This window comes from Adiantum capillus-veneris, chromosome 14 (genome assembly GCF_014529385.1).
Source record: "Adiantum capillus-veneris isolate H3 chromosome 14, ASM1452938v2, whole genome shotgun sequence".
Classification (NCBI taxonomy): domain Eukaryota; kingdom Viridiplantae; phylum Streptophyta; class Polypodiopsida; order Polypodiales; family Pteridaceae; genus Adiantum; species Adiantum capillus-veneris.
The window spans coordinates 111045694-111061567 of NC_140944.1; the positions used below are offsets into that span (position 1 = coordinate 111045694).

General features: G+C 40.9%; 1 protein-coding gene across 4 annotated transcripts in view; it reads left to right on the forward strand.

Annotated features, from left to right (window-relative positions):
- The first annotated feature begins 353 nt into the window (after positions 1-353).
- Positions 354-15874, forward strand: part of LOC147442939 (protein argonaute 14-like) — a 102416-nt gene continuing 86895 nt past the window's right edge. For all 4 annotated transcript variants that reach the window (XM_086528915.1, XM_086528917.1, XM_086528919.1 and 1 more), the window contains exon 1: positions 354-1872. The gene's annotated coding sequence lies outside the window, so the exon portion shown is untranslated. The remainder of the gene's footprint in view (positions 1873-15874) is intronic.

Below are 15874 nucleotides of genomic sequence, written 5' to 3' on the forward strand. Positions count from 1 at the left end.
TAGCTCATCGATTTCACAACACCCCTATCCACTAATAATCGCACACAAAAATACTCGATCTGTCAACCTATGCTAGCAATGACTACCCAAGCCCGTGCCCAACCAACCCAGACTATACACACTTAGGTGCAAACTATATCACAATAACTTTCATATATAACCCTGGCATCGCATATTCACAAACATGCAACTCAAAAAATCGATCAATGCATAAATCCTTGCCCAAATCTCCTACATGCACACACTCAAAGACGCTTCAAAATCCGCGACATATACCACGTTCAAATAGAGAGCACCACCACACTTGCATAAAAACGCCTCAGATAGACGACCCACACCATAGCATGAAAGCAAGAAAGAAAATGAAAATGATATATATCTACTCCAACAAAGAGTATATGGAGATCAGAGCTGGTTTCATGACTAGCGTAACCATAAATAAGAACATGTACAATGATGGATCCCACTTCAAAAAGACACCCTCTTTGGTGTAGCATCTGGCAAATCCGTGGTAGGTAAAGGGGGGGAAGAGCATTGCCGCCTCCCCAACTTCTGCTTGGCTCAAGGCCCTCATAACCCTTTTCAGATGGTGGCCATCTCCCTGTTGCTCAGCTTCTCTTGCCCTCCTCACGCCATGTGCTTTCTAACTTCTCCTCTTAAACTGGCTCTGCAGATCTGTTTTCAACCCCTTCAAGCTTTTGCAAGACCCACCCTTGCAATTGGCGAGTCCCCTATAATCATGAAACACCCTTGACTCTCAGCCCCTCCTCCTTTGTTCACGGACTAAGCCCTCCTCTGCGTGTAGGTTGCCTCACCCTCTGAAGCTGACCTCCCAAGCCTTGATATGGCGGCTCTTCCATTTGTAGCACTCGATCAACTACAGACCCTCCTTCTCCTCCTTTCATCCAGCCATCGACCATCCCTTTGCACTACTCCATGCCAGTGCAGTTTCCTCTTGGCAGCCTTTCTTCCCTCCAATTCAAACTCCCTGCAAAACCATGCACTCCCCCCACTCTTGGCTTCTCTTGGTCATCGCCTTCTATCGACCTCCTTGCCTTCTGATCAGCCATTGAAGGCCTTGCTATGCCACTGGATATCCTTGCTTCTCTACCCTATCCATCAGCACATGGTGGCCACTTTTCATGCGGAACCAAAGCCCATCTCACCTTTTCTCTCCAGCACACTATAGTGGCGTCATCATCACCTAAAGAGTCAAGCTCGATGGGTTTTCTTAAAGCTCAAAGCTACTTGTAGCTTACCTTAAAAGGAGTTTTCTGCTTGGCCACCGGTCCCAGCACCTGGGAGCCCATCTCCACTGGAAGCTTCATAAAAAGGACCTTTGCTCACGCTGATGGCCACAACTTACCATAACTGAATACAATCGATTCTTAAAAAAATGATTCCCAAAATATCTATTGAGAATAGCATTATCGTCTTGATCGTTGACAAACAGAAGCTGTCAAGGCTTCCAATATAAAATTGCTAGCCATTGGCCTTTACGATCAGTCTCTGCATACATATCATGATATCATCGGGAGCGAGGATATCCACCCACCCAACTTTAGCACTTATAATAGACCCAATCAACTAAGGTTGAAAGTCCTTTTTGGCCTGTCAAGAATTGCAGTCTGCATTTGTCATACATATCACAATTGGGTCTAATAAACACTTCATCGATCACCTGCTCAAGCACTTTACTATTTGCTTGGGAACCTCCATGTACTGGCTTCTGAGCTCTCCCTGGGCCGACCAAATCTGGCTGCACGTACCAACGCTATAGCTATTGCTTCTGGAAACGATAATCTACTTGAACTCTCTCTCAATGACGTTGTAGCAAATGTTGTCACTACTCCAGGTGATCATGATTGCAAGGTATGGCATCACCGCTTTATTCATGTTGATTTCTCAAAACTCCTTGATCTTCATTTTTGTTATCTTGTTCATGGCATGGATCTTAAAGATCATCCTCATTGAATTTGTAAGTTTTGCGCTCTTAGGAAACATAATTGTAAACTCATTTCTCTCTCAAATAGAGCTCATTCTCATGATATACTAGATCTTGTTCATATCGATATATGTGGACATCTACCTTCTTTGAGATCACAGAACTTCATTATGTTTATTGATGATTACTCATCGTATACCACTATTTTTTTGCTTAGACAAATTTGAGGTCTTGTCTGTTTTCAAACAATTCGACAAGACTGTGGAACTTCAAATTGGTCGTTGCCTCAAAAAGCTTTGCATTGATAATGGAGGCGAATATGTTTCTCAAGAGTTTGCGAGTTACTGTATTGATATTGGCATTCATCACACACTATTCCATATACACCTCAACAAAATGGCGTTGTTGAACAAAATAATTGCACTATTCTCATGATGTAAGACATATGTTGATTTATTTTGGGTTATCTCGTGTTTTTTGGGCTAAAGCTAATTTAATAGCAGTATTTATTTTGAATCATCTTTCTACTACTGCATCTTCAAGTAAGATACCCATCACAACATGGACATGTGACATTCCTTCTATATCTCATTTTCCAACCTTTGGATGTATTATTGTCGCATTAGCTTCTGTCCACTTTGTCACATAGTCAGTCGCAACAATAATATATCAGGATTGAGTGTCACAAGCTGCCAGACTTATTGGGCCTACAAAGTCTAAAGCCTATTTTTCAAACGATTGGGTTACTTAATAGGATGTAAGTGCATCCTTCCCTTGTGTGGTCTTGTAATGTTGGCATTCATCACAACCTTTCGCAAAAAGTGATGCATCCTTGAATAAGATGGGCCACTAAAAGCCTGATTGCAACACCTTTCTAGTAGTTAGTTCTCCTGAAAAATATTCTCTGGCTATGTCCATGTGTGCTTATTGCAGTATGTACAAATACTCATTCTCACCAACACAACATCTAAGAATATAGTCCTTCCCTAGTTTGTAGAGAGTTCCTACAATTAGAAAATAAGGTTCACATTCCTTTAGTAGCTTTTGAGCTCTATCCTTATGAAGTGTTGAGTTTATATGTGAAGCTACTCTAGATATAGCCCTTGGCCCCCTCTATATATATACCATCTTGAGCACATGATGGCCTCAAGCCAAAAAGAATGCGCAAAGCTTGACTTTTGACCATACATCGTGCCATTTTCGTCAGTGACCTGTTTTTCCTCTCAGCAACACCATTTTGCTAAGGTGTATAAGGAACTGTACATTGGTGTTTTATCCCACGACTAGCCAGAAATGCATTAAATTCATGCGACATATACTCTCCCCCCTCGATCGGAACGGAGGGTGTCCATAGTACATTTCGAGACATTTTCAGCCATAGCCAGATATTGTTTGAAGCACATAAAAACTTCGGACTTCGCTTTAAGCGGAAATACCCATGCATGCCTCGAGTAATCATCAATGAAAGTCACGAAGTACAGGTAATTGCCCAAGGACAGAGTTTGCATGGGCCCACAAACATCACTATGCACAAGGTGCAACCTGCATGTGGCCCGGACTGAACCATCCTTTGGAAACTTAGAACGTTGCAGCTTACCCAAAATACAGCCTTCACAAACATTTTTGACAGGTGCTTCAAGAGGTGGCAAAGAAGCAACCATATCAGATTTCTCCAAACACAGCAAACTAACAAAACGTGCATGCCAAAGTTTTGCATCTGAAATAGCCCTTGAATCTGCAACAGCATTTGCATAATTTTGTCCACACTTGTCATACAAAGTGAGCTTATACAGCCCACGGTACAAAAGCCCAGATGCAACAATTTCATCACCAAAACTGAGATCATGAATTGTACATCTGTCATCCACAAATTTGACTACAAGTCCAAGTCTAGCAAGTGCGGATACAAACAAGAGATTCTTCTTGATCCCAGGTACATAAAGTGCATCAACAAGTGTGAAAGAACTACCATTTGCAGCAGTAAGCACAATCTTTCCAACTCCCTGAACCGGATAAGAGGCATTGTTGGCACAAGTGACAGAATTCCCTTGAGGGACAGACTCGAGAGAGGTAAACAATTCACGATGTGAGGTAATGTGCTTTGTAGCACCACTGTCGAAATACCACACATGTGAATCTGCAGCAACTGACAAGCATGCATCATGGACAGCAGGATTGTATGTGCACTATGCGCTAAAAGCCCATTCTGCATCAACATCAGCAACACAATCTCCGTTCACAGAAGACTCAACAATGGCTGCATTTGTAGTGGAACCAGCATTTGCAGTGGAACCACCCTCTTTCTTCTTAGCCTCTTTGGCCTTCAACTTAGGACACGACTTGATCAAGTGATCATTGGCTTTACAATAATGGCAACGCATCTTCTTTTTTCCCTTATCACGAGAATTTCCAGACGAATTGCTGCCAGCAGAAGCATTAGGAACATAATTTTTTCCACTCGCAGCAGAACCATAAGAAGTGGCTGCATTGCTATTACCACCCTTTCTTTGAGAAGCAATAAAATCATGTTCAACTGCACGCTGTCTAGTCCTATTTTTCTGGAAAGTGACTCTTGCAACAGCAATGTGCATAATGCATCAAACTTGACAACTTCTGGATTTCCTTGGGTCATAAGTCTCCAAGTACTAGCAAAAGTCTGGTAAGAATCTGGTAAGGCATCAAGAACAGTCTGCACAAGGGAACTGTCTGAAATAACTTCACCTGCAAAAATAAGTTGCTCATTGATATCCTTGACACTGGCAAGGAAAGTGTCCATATCATCTTCCTCATGCATAATCTTCGACTCCAGCTCTTTATGTAGCAAAGCTATTTTAGCCTCATTGCGGCTTGCATAAAGACCTGCTAGAATATCCCAATCCTCTTTTGCAGATTTTGCTAAATGGATGTGAGGAACAATGGTGCGCTTCACAGACAACGCAATCAATGCATGAGCTTGCGCATCCTTAACATCCCAACGAGCTTGTTCTGCCATAGGCAAAACAACTCTAACAGCTGCAATCCTTGCAGCAAGACCTGCAACATCCTCAACATCGCCTACATCCTCAGAACCAAGACGTACATCAATGCCCTGCACAATGTTCCAGAAACCCTTTGACACAAGAACATGTTGCATCATATAAGCCCACATAGGGTAGTTGTCCCCATCCAACCTGTCCTCAGCAGCAAACATCTTGAACACATCTGTGTTGTTGTTGTGAGCCATGGTAAATGCTGCACCTGATGTGAAAACTGCCTGAAAATAGGAGAAATGGAGCGAGAACAACGTGTGCTATATAGCACAAACCATAGAAGACTATAAGGCACTTGTTATCCAGAAAACAGCATTGACAAAAATTCTGCATAAAATGACGAAATAGCTTGTGCAGTACTGTCTATAGTGGAAACGGAGACCGAAATGAGCCAAAATCAAAATTCTGAGCAGGCCCAGCTCTACAAGCTGTCCCAAAATATTTGTTGACCTGCGAACGCTTGCCAAAGCTCACTGAAATTGGAGAAAGTGAGCAGGCGTGTGCTGGAGCAGTTGACGACTAAGCCGCGGAGGACGGGACCAACTCTTATACCAATTGTTGGAATTAGGGTTGCAGAGAAACACCCACAGCTTGGAGAAGACGAAGGAAGTTCAAGGCACACAATAGAGAGTGTGTTACTTAGTGTGCAATGGAAAGATAGATAGCCCTAGAGTGATGGGCTTATTTACAATGCACGGGGAAAAAAACCTCCTAAAGAGGGAAAAAATGCCCCGGCGGTCCTAGTGTGTTCACACACATCACTACCACATGTATATGGTAACAATTCTAAAGTTGGTGATCCTTCTTTAGCTACCATATTTGGAATTATGTTGTTTACTTCTAACCCCCATTTGTCTATCACGTCAGGATTTTCGACTTGTAAATACTGAGTATCGTTTCTATCCATGTGCATTTTTCCTTGTTTGTTTGCCTCGATTTCCTCTTCGAACTCAATACCATGGTCATCAATGCGAATAGCATACTCTTTGTTAGGATCCAACTAAGCCTAAGCTCCATGGCGATTAGTCTTATAAAAAGAGAGTATGTGCTTATAGCGCACTGCCGTTCCGATTTCTGAGTGAGTTGAGTAGAATGACATTTCAAATGTTGAATCCAAAAAAGTGTCTGAGACTTCTTCAAGGATAGTGTGCAAGGGATTTCCTTGATTCACACTTTCTTCGATGGATACTATACTGGAGGTTTCTCCAAATATGCCTTGTTTTCCTAGTATAGGGCTAGATCTCAGGTTTATATAGACTTGTGAAGCCCTGGATAGAATATCTATCGTTGGATGGACTTGTTGTCAATTTTTTCCACTTGGTTTGAGTGCAACTTCCTTCAAGCTGCCGATTCCTTGTCTGCAACCTGATTCCTGTATCAATTTTGATCAAGTTAGCTATTCTTTCGCAAAGATTGTATAGTCTTTGCTAACTATTGTGATTGGTGTCTATGTGTATCACTTCAAATCGAGCTAATTAAGTCAGCAGTTGAGAGCTTCAGACTCTAATTTTTCAAAAAGTCAAAGGACTAATCTACAACCTGAAAACTGAGTGAACATGTACCAATTTGGATCCGATTGAACCCAAAATTGCCTGGTGGCCTTGTATTATGTTGGTCTAGCACTATACAAGTTCAAAAGTTAAAAATGGTCTCTCTGTGTAGCAGTAGATAGTAAATAATCACAATTATTTACTTTTGTCAGATTTTTTCACTTTTTGGCTTGATTTGCCAAGTATACAAATTGTTAAGATCCCTGGACAAGTTTCACTAAGTTTGGACAAAATTCTGTTCAAGTTTAGCAACTGTTTTGTGTCCGCACACTCTGCTTTCAAGAATCTGGCTTAAGTCTCACTTTTGTGATACAAATTTCACCAAAATTGATTTGTGTGGTCTACTTGATATGCTTGACCTTGTGGTATAATGTGCAAGATTATCAATTTTTGAAGCAGATGTAAATAATCGTGATTATTTACTCCAGCTAAGTTTTTGCTTTTTGTCCCAATCTTGACACAGATCTGTTAAGTATCTCAACTTAAGCACCCTAGCCAAGTTTCATCAAGTTTGGACAATTTTTGGTTCAAATGGTCATCAGTTTTGTATCCGCAGATTGACTTTGCAAATTTGGTCACAATTTTCAATCCAATGATCCAAATCTTACCAAATTTGATTTGTGGGCTTATTATAACATGGTAAGGCTAGTGGTATACTGACTATCAAAAAAGTTAAAAAATGAGACTAATGTAAGTAATCACGATTATTTACTTGTGGTAAATTTTTGCATCTTTTTTATCAACTGAGCATATACACATGTCTATCACATCAATATAAGCCTATGAATCAAGTTTCATTGAGTTTGAACAAGATTTTCCCCAATTTACACTCAAGTTCCCGGAAGTCAGTATAGACTTTAGATTTTACCCAGTTTTTGGTCAATTTGGTGATCCAATTTCTATGGTCCTTTACAAAGGTTGTTTGTACACATACAATGAGTCACTGATATCAACCTTGGTCAGTTTTGAGCTGAAAGTAAATAATTACAATTATTTACTTTAGGCCTAAACTAAACATTTTTTTGTACTTTTTCAATGGACAGTCTTTTCATGAGCTATTTTAAGCTTATGAATCAAGCCAAAACTTAATTTGGCCTAAAATTTCAAGAAAAAGTAAATAATCTTAGTTTTTTGTGAACACTTGAAATTTTTACCTAAATGTGTCCTTGAGCTTACCCACTGGTTCATACAACTTTTAAAGCATACTCTCCAGTCAGATTGAGTAGTTTGGAGTCTTTTCGTGCTATTTTCTAGCCGTAGACCTGAAATTTTGCAATTTCAAATAATAACTCACAATTGATTCTTTCGGAGAGAGCAATGTTCTGAAATCCACCTCGGATTCTACTTACCCTACTCCTAGGTTCTACTACAATGGGGTTGTGGAAAGTGTTCACAAACACTTGATCTTAAGACTTGTCTCGTCTATCAATCATTCTAAAAATCCTAATCTAGTTCTACAATCCTACAATCCTTAAGGCACTCAGCAAGTACGATTACTTCCAAGCTACCTCTACATAGCAAAAGACGACAATATTAAGCTATGCGCTTCTAAAAGAAAGTTTTGACTCTAGGAGATCCTAAACAAAGTTAAAGGATAACTTCACAAGACCCTCGTGCTTTTCCCTAGTTTAGGTCTCTTTGATCCTCGGCAGCGGCGCCAAATGTGGGACGAGTGTCTAATCTCACTCTTGTCTTATTGCAGACGTAGCGAGAACCACAATTAAATTGTCAATCCATGGGACGAAGCTAACTTGACTAGTGCATAGAGGCTACAAGAGGTTGTCAAGCTCTTGGAAAACAACAAACAACTCGCATCTAACTCAAGCTACAATCAAGTGACTGAAATGACTAAAAGCCAATCACTCATTGATAAACAAATCACATCCGTTACAGCATCAATGACATCCAAATGTAACAAAAGTTCTAGGACATGTTTATAAGACCTAAGCACACATGCTTATGGTCTCAATCCCACTTTTGGTCAAGTGCAAAAATCACAATTTTTAACAGCATTGGATTTTTGACCTAGTCGTTTTCGACCCAGAATGCATTTAAATGCTTAGCAATGATGCCCCAATACTCCGCCTATGCTTAGTTTTTTATTTTGAAGTGTAAATTCCTACTTATGATGAAATTAGGCCGCAGGTCGGTGACGCCAAAAGCTACAAAATACTGTGAAATGCTTACGTCAATGCATAGAGCTCTTTGTGCGCGTATGTCGCAAGTGTCAATGCAAGGAACTTGCCAATACACTGTGTGCGAGCCACAGATGGCTCCAAGCACGCGACTAGCCTAAACTAGTAAGCTCAAAGAAGACGATGGTGTGTCACTCACCACTCTACGCTTGCTGTCATGGAGGATTCCTCGCCGCGAAGAAGAGGGAGATGCCACTATGCCACGCTCAACCGTCTCGCCGTCGTCATGCCGCCGCAATGCTCTCTCTCTCTCTCTCTCTCTCTCTCTCTCTCTCTCTCTCTCTCTCACACACACACACACACACACACACACACACACACACACATGTGCGCATACACACACACACAAGGAGATGAAGAAGAAGAAGATGGAGATGGAGCAAGAGCACTCTTCATTGCACAAATGAGAGAATGAATGAATTTTAGGTTTAGTTGACTTTTATATGGGCTCGCCCCATTCACACTTGGGCACCCATGCTTAGCCAACTAATTCCTTGAATGTTCCAGTTAGAGTACGTCTCTCATCGGCGATCACTCTTACCCTTTTCCTATTGGACCGACAAGCCCGGTACCTGACTCTACCAAATAAATAATACAGCGTCCGTCGTAGGTGATAGGAATGTGCGTGAGGGTTAACATGCCCCCCTTCCTGATGTAGATTCCATCCTCGGAAGCTATTGAGTTGAAACTCGTTCGTTGAGGTGGAAGAGCATTTGAGATGAATGTCCTTAGCCTTCTTCAGTCACGCAAAACCAAACAACATTGGCACAGTAATTGCATTCTCATATACAATTAAAAAGCATATGCAGTTTTAGGCAGACAAATTGATTGGTAGAATAATTCTAAACCATTTGTCAGCAATAAACATTAAATTGCAATATAATCAAACGCATAAACAGTTGGGAAGGTAAAAAACTAAACAAGTTCGGGGTCGCTAATTCAACGGTCAAAAGGCACTAAAGATCAACTATTAATACCATGGATAAACTTCTTGATTTTCTTTGGTCAATTAAGTTGTTTAATCATGAGAGCCAAGTATTTCATGTTCGAGGGCTGACTAGAGGCTATACCTAGAAGACCTTGTAGTTAAGCTACGATAAAAGGAATTTCTCATGAAATCAATCACCTGACTGATTACCTTTTCGTTGACCCCCCAAAGTGTTTTCATGGTGATTCAATTTTGATGTGTGTGCTTATTTTGTATGCCTTGGGTTTCTTGCTTTTCAAGGAAAAGCACCCACACTGGGAATCTCTAGGGCTCTAGTACCATAGGCGATACATGTGAGTGGAGTACCAAATCAAGCTGAGGTTTCTCTTCCAGCTTAAGATTTTACATTGTGGCACTTTGATTTTTTGTTTGTTCGTTTTCAGCATTTTAATTTTGTAACTTTGGGGGGTCATATAGCACTGTTACCCTCCCCAGGCTCATCACACTAGTAAACTCCCTTTATAATACTTAAGCTAAAGTTCAATAGGGACTAAGCCCTAGTACATTTCACACAATGCTACCTAAATCGGATTAAGAACTTAAGTAATCATTAATTATTAGGAAGGCATTCCCCATGGTATTAAGAGAAGATCTTTAACACCTAGCTTGGTCAAAATAGCTTAGTCGGACTGCTTGATTTTTAAACCTAGACAAGTGATTATGACAAAAAATTACATTGAATTTAATGTTTAATACTAAGCAAATGCACTGAATATTATGCTACCAATCACAATTAAAGCAGACAAACATGGATGCAAAAAGATAAGGGGCAATGTTAATGGACAAGAAACACCTGTTTGTGTTGATGGTTGCGCTTGATTTGAAGTGTGAACGAGAGAAAGATTCCATAAAGGTCCAAATCCTAACCACAGCAACACGTTCCTGTATACACTAGGAAACACAAAGAATACCTCTAGGAGGCACATCAGTGGTAAAAGGTACCGACACTTATTGAACACGATTAAAAAACATAAGGAATCCTCACCTAATTATTTGCACTCCCCCTAGAGAGTCAAGGAAATAGGATATTGTAGAGATTGGGGGGAAACCCTAAGGCTTGATGGAGAGGAGCTGGGAGCACAACAGAAGAAGAATACATACGCACACACTCACACACACACCACCATGGCCACACACAGGTTGAAGGGGGAGAGCCAACGTACTGTATGCCCCCTTTCTTTCTTCTCTTATCTTATGCACTAAGGCACAATACACATTGTACTTAGTGTTAGTGGCTCACACAAGTGTATAGTTGTACACTTAGGGTTAGTGGCAGTTAGTGATGGGGCGGCGGTCGGCCACATGGCCATTAAACCTAACATTCTCCCACTTGATGGCCAATGTGGGAGACTATAAAAATGGAAGAGCACCACTCTTCACCCAATGCCCATCAACTCACGACAGTGTTGAAACTGATGGCTGGAGAGACTCTTAGTGAGTGCATCCGTTGTGTTCTCTGACGTAGGAATCTTCACTAAATCAAGGCTCTTGTTTGCCAGGCATTCACGACTGAAGTGATAGCGCACATCAATGTGTTTCGTTCTGGAATGAAACACTAGATTGTTAGCCAAGGCAATAGCACTTTGACTGTCACAATGAAGAACTAGTGTACACTACTCCAATCCAAGATCTTTCACTAGGCGAGCAAGCCAAATAGCTTCTTTGCATGCTTCACTCAATGCAACATACTCTGCCTCTGTAGTAGAAATGGATGTACAATCTTGAAGAACAATCTCCAAGAAATAGCAGAACCAGCAAATGTGTAAATCCAACCCGTTGTTGATTTACGACTGTCAACACAGCCTGCATAGTCACTGTACAAATCCCTGAATGGATGACTCTCCACGACCATAGCATAATAGTCTATCTGCAGTGCCACTCAAGTATGTGAGAATCGACTTGACAGCATCCCAATGCTTTTTACCAGGGTTAGACATAAACCTGCTGACAACTCCCACTGCATGTGCAATGTCAGGTCTTGTAGCCACCATGGCATACATGAGACTACCACAAGCTGAAGCATAAGGAATTTTAGCCATCGCATCTTTTTCCTCAACAGATTTGGGACAATCGTTCTTACTAAGTTTCAAATATGCATGCAATGGAGTACTCAAGGCCTTCCCCTTCTGCATGTTGAAACGATCAAGAACCTTGTGCACATACTCTTTTTGAGAAAGGTACAACAACCTCTTCTTACAATCACGAGTAATGCGCATACCCAAAATGTGATTGGCTTCACCCAAATCTTTCATGTCGAATTGACTTTTCAACTTGGTTTTCAAGTCAGCAATGTCCTTCTTAGAATGACCAGCAATAAGCATGTCATCTACATAAAGGATAAGCATAATAAGTTGTCCATTTGGTTGTCTTTTCATGTAAAGACATGGATCCTCATTACTGCACTTATAGCCTAGGGAATCTTTTGACCAAGATGATTATAGACATCTAGTGACCTTCTTAGTAAATATTGGTGTCTCTGATGATGAAGAAGATTTACATGATTATACGGATGGCACATATGGTCTCATGGATGATGACTTTGTTTTTCTCGATGACGAGGATAGGGGTTTAGCCTTGTTAGGTAAAGGCGGTGTGCCTCATCGTACTTTGCCTGTGTCCGCTGGCCAGTGTCCGGCTGCCCACATTTATCTCCTCATTCTTTATACATACAAAGAATAAGGAGCTCTCACTCACAAAAGAGGTTGAATTTCGGAAAGTGACGTTTTTCGATGTATCACCTCCTACACAGATAGCTCCAGAGCCAATTACTACACAGGCTAGTAAAAGCTCTGATCAGCCGAGGAGATCTCAAAGAGTCTCACATCCACCAGAACGGTTTGTTCCAGGTGTGGACTTTGTGTTGCTGACAAATAGTGGTGAGCCTTCTTGTTACAAAGAGGCTATGCTAGCCAATGATAAGGTTCAATGGGAACATGCTATGAAAAGGGAGCTATCCAGTATTGCAAAGAACAAAACATAAGAACTTGTTCCATTGCCAAAAGGTAGGAAAGCTTTGCCTTGTAAATGGGTTTACAAGAAGAAGATTGCATCCAATGTTGAGAATTACAAAGCTCATTTAGTGGGCAAAGGTTTCAAGCAAGAATATGGTGTAGATTTCCAGGAAATCTTTTCTCCAGTGGTCAAGATGACGACACTAAGAATGTTGCTTGCTTTGGTTGCCACTGAAGATATGGAGATTGATGAAATGGATGTCATTATAGCTTTCTTACATATTGATCTTGAGGAAGAGATTTATATGCAGCAACCTGAAGGGTTTGTGCTCAAGGGCAAGGAACGTTTGGTCTGTAAGCTACTGAAAAGTCTCTATGGCTTGAAGCAATTGTCTAGACAATGGTATCTCAAGAGACGTATCAGCCATTCTAACTCCTCGAAATTCCTCTCATATGCTAGCGTACCTACCAAATCCCATTCACAGGCAAGCACCGGAAAGACCATGTGAAACATTTGCGAAAAGTAACGAGGATACCTCTCACCCAAGGCAGGAGTGGATGACTCTAGCGTACTAGCCATATCTGTACACGTAAATAGATGATGATTAGAGTGCAAATATTACAAGGGTTGTGTTCTTGTGCATAATGTGTTTTTATGATTTTATGTTATGACTCTTGCTCTTTTACTTTTATATCTTATATTTGTGAGTATAAGGCTATATACATTCCCTAAGATTGGAGATTGAGAGGTCAGGGAGGAAGGTTGAGAGGGAAGCAAGTGAATGATGGATGTCAGCAAACACTCCCCCCTTCCTTGGGTAGATCATACTTTTTGGAATGATGTCATCACCCTTTGAAACCAATTGTTCCAAGTTGTTATAGGTGAAGGCTTTAACCAATATTTTTTGATCGCCCTATGTGTTTCATCTAGTTGCAAGGGTGGTAAGGTACTCTCCCATGATTTTATTTGCAACATTATTGTAGGTGGTGAACTTACAACGGGAGGTGCAAACTCTTTCTTGCTTGTATGGATATGTACAATGGTAGGTGGAGGTTGTGTTGAAGCTTCTATTTCCGTATAGGAACTACACAAAGAGCAAGAAGCTTCATTTGATTTTGTTGTTGCTGAGCTAGGTGGAACAAATCGTTCTCTCTTTGGTACCCAAACTAGCTCTGGAGCAGGTGTGTAGCATTCCGTAATTTTTTCCTTTCCGCAATCTTCAATTTGTTTTGGAGCCACGGGATTGAGCTCACATAGGCCCGGTGACAAGTAAGAGCACAATTTACGTTTTGGCACCCAAATTTGATCATTTCCTTCATAATAGTCTTGGGCTTCCAATAGTTTTTTAGGAATCCAACGCAACGTTTCTTTACATTTCTTGGGACGAATGGGACGTCTCTTACCAGGCTCCTGTCTTTTAGCATTGGCTATGGTTGTTAAAGAAGCTTTAGGGACCCACTTGTATGTTTTCTTTGTTATATTGGGATGGTTCTTGTGTGTCTCAAGCGTTATTTCAGTTACATCAGTTGAAGCTCTAAAGAGTTGGGCTATGGGGACATATGGTTCACCCTCTTGGATATGCAATGTTTTGGGTTTTATTTCCTTAAGAGGAAATATCTCAGGGACTATGGCTTGAGTGGCAGGGCTAAGAGTTGGTTTCTGTGTTGTGACACCCCCTGTCCCCCAATCAATAGTGCATTTGGTCGATATCATCCACGTGCATCCTAGGTTTATATTACCCTCCATAGTTCCAATAGGCATGACCAAAAAGTCTTGAGCTACAACCCCATTGTCATAACTGACAGAAGTGTGCCAGATTCCAAAAACCAAAGTTTTTTTCTTGTTGACATCCTTGACTTGGATAATACTCTTATATAGAGGTGGCTTCCCTAACTGACACCACACCCCATATGATAGCAAACTATATTTAGTACCCGTGTCCAATAAGGTGTTATATAGCACTTTTCCATAGGTGTTATTTAGCTCAATAGGGTATTGTAGATGTGTGTCAGAGTCCAACCAATCCTCATCGGTTTATACGTGGAATGCATGTGTGACTCCAAGGTTAGCCTCTCGTTTTCATCTTATGCGTTGTTGTCACTCCTTAGCCTCATCTTGAGCTTGTATCTTCTTCAATTCTATTTGTGCATTGGCTACCTTTTTTGTATGGGTGGCACATAGCTCCTCTTGGCTTAAAGGATCATAGTATCTTTTAAATTTGCTCCCATTGAGGAATCCAATGGTTTCAACTCCATCAAGAGTCTCCACACGAATGGTTCCTTGTGGGGTGATCTCACATACTCTATATGGTCCTTTTCCCGCATATTTCAACTTTTTCTTTTGGTTACGCACTCCATACATAAGGACTTTATCACCAACATTGATATCTTTGTTCTTTAGATGACGGTCAAACCATTTCTTCCTCCTATCTTTCTCCACAAGTGCATTTTGCACAGCTAATTGCCTCTCTTCATCTAGCCTTTCAAGGATATATAATCGCTCAACTATGGGGTTACCATCCCAACCTTCTTGAGAAGCTACTCGAAGACTAGGAACAACAAACTCCCATGGCATAACCACTTCTTGGCCATACACCATCTTGAATGGTGTGTAGTTAATGGCAACTTTGTACGCAGTACGATAAGCCCATAGAGCTGATGTAAGCTTTAAATCCCAATCTGTGCGATGAGCTTCCACCATTTTGGTCAAGATAGAGATTAAGGTCTTGTTGGTGCTCTTAGCTTGGCCATTTTCTTATGGATAATAAGGTGTGGACTTATGGTGAGCTATCATAAAGTTGGTAGTGAGTTCTTTTATTACTTCATTTATGAGTACCATTGTCACTCACAAAAGGGACAACCAAATCTTGTAATAATGTTCTCAAAGAGAAACTTGGCAATTGATTTTGCATCGGCCTTACGTGTCGCCCTAGCTTCCGTCCACTTTGTCACATAGTCAGTGGCAACGATAATATATCGAGATTGAGTGCTATGAGCTACCGGACTAATTGGTCCTACAAAATCCAAATTACCCCATTTTTCAAATGGTTGAATCACTTTAATAGGATGTAAGGGCATCCTATCCTTTTGTTGTGTGATCTTGTAACATTGGCATTCATCACATCCTTTTGCAAAAAGTGATGCATCCTTGAATAAGGTAGGCCACCAATAGCCTGATTGCAACACCTTTCTAGCTGTTAGTTCCCCTGAGAAATG